Source organism: Zerene cesonia, chromosome 7 (genome assembly GCF_012273895.1).
Source record: "Zerene cesonia ecotype Mississippi chromosome 7, Zerene_cesonia_1.1, whole genome shotgun sequence".
Classification (NCBI taxonomy): domain Eukaryota; kingdom Metazoa; phylum Arthropoda; class Insecta; order Lepidoptera; family Pieridae; genus Zerene; species Zerene cesonia.
In genome coordinates this window covers 7,948,509-7,949,890 of record NC_052108.1, presented here as the reverse complement: position 1 = coordinate 7,949,890, position 1,382 = coordinate 7,948,509, and positions in this window count along the sequence as shown.

The following is a 1,382-nucleotide window of genomic DNA, read 5'->3' as shown; positions in this document are numbered from 1 at the left end:
TCACGACTTCGTTTACTCGTTTAATGTACGTTATATTAAAACAAACCTATTTAACATTATACTTGTAAATACTAGAAGGGAAATCAAAAGAAATTCATTGCTTTGTATAGAAATAAGATAAAATAGGTACCTAATTAATCTATTTAAATATAATCGCACACATTTCTAAGAATATTTTGTTTTTGTTTTTATTTAAGCATTAGGCATGGTAACTAATCATTGAAATGTCAAATAAAGTTTTATCGAACACTTTCAATGTATCATATAATGCACAAACTTGCATATTTTCAAAGGAATTAAATTGCAATTGCATTAACATAACTTTTAAAAACGAAGCAAATTCATAATTCATGCATGCAACAACTAGTAACGTGATCTAAAATTTAAAGTATGTATTGTGCAATTCGTTTCCTGTCCTCCTTAGCCCCTAGCAGCCGTTTCGAGACCGTAGAAAAATTAGATCAAGCTCGCCCCAAACCCTGGCCCTTTCAGCAAAGCACCCTTCAATTAATTTCCCATTCATACAACCCTTTGCTTTAACAAAAAATAGATACGCGGGAAGTTACACTTCCGAGCTTTAACTATTTAAAGATGTCAAACAATCTATCTACTCATATCTCAAAGATCTCGCTACGAAGTCGAAAATATTCGGGCTATTGTGTACCTCAAATCCGATCGAATATTATTGTATGAATATTTCTTTTCTCTTTGTTCTAGAAGGGTTGGGGTTATAAAAACCCGTTATAATCCGCGCGTTTCCCGCTTAACTAGGTTAGCGATGATAATTTTGTCACTTAACATTTTGACAAGTGACATTTTGATGAATTTTGACAAGCCCATAGATTATAATAGAAGTGTATTATATTTTTATTAACCTCAAAAACTGCGTGCAGTCGTAAATCGGGTTTCATTAGGGTTCTTCATCGTAAACCATGTTCAAGTATTTTTATAGTCGTTCTATAAATTCACATGGTAATGTGGATTACAAAACGAAAGATAATATTGACGTTGCAATGACTGGATTAAAAGCGTTATAACAATAAAATTCTCCGTGTGTTCGTTTATATAACATGAATTGATTATTTGTTTTTTTTTTAAGAAGATGCTAATTTCGTTTGTATTGTCAGGATTTATCATGACGTAAGGAGTTCGCTATAAACAAGACATTATTACATTGCAAGGCTGTTTCTAGGTCGTTTTGTTTACGTGCAATTGTAATGTCAATGGCCCCAGTTAAATTATTGCAGAAAACGGCTGATATTTTATTTATTCCAACAATAAAATGCAAATTATTCTGTATGTATATAAAGTTATGAAATCAATTAATTAACCAGATGTCACCGATGAATGTATATGTTTATAAAGTAATTCCAATAAATCAC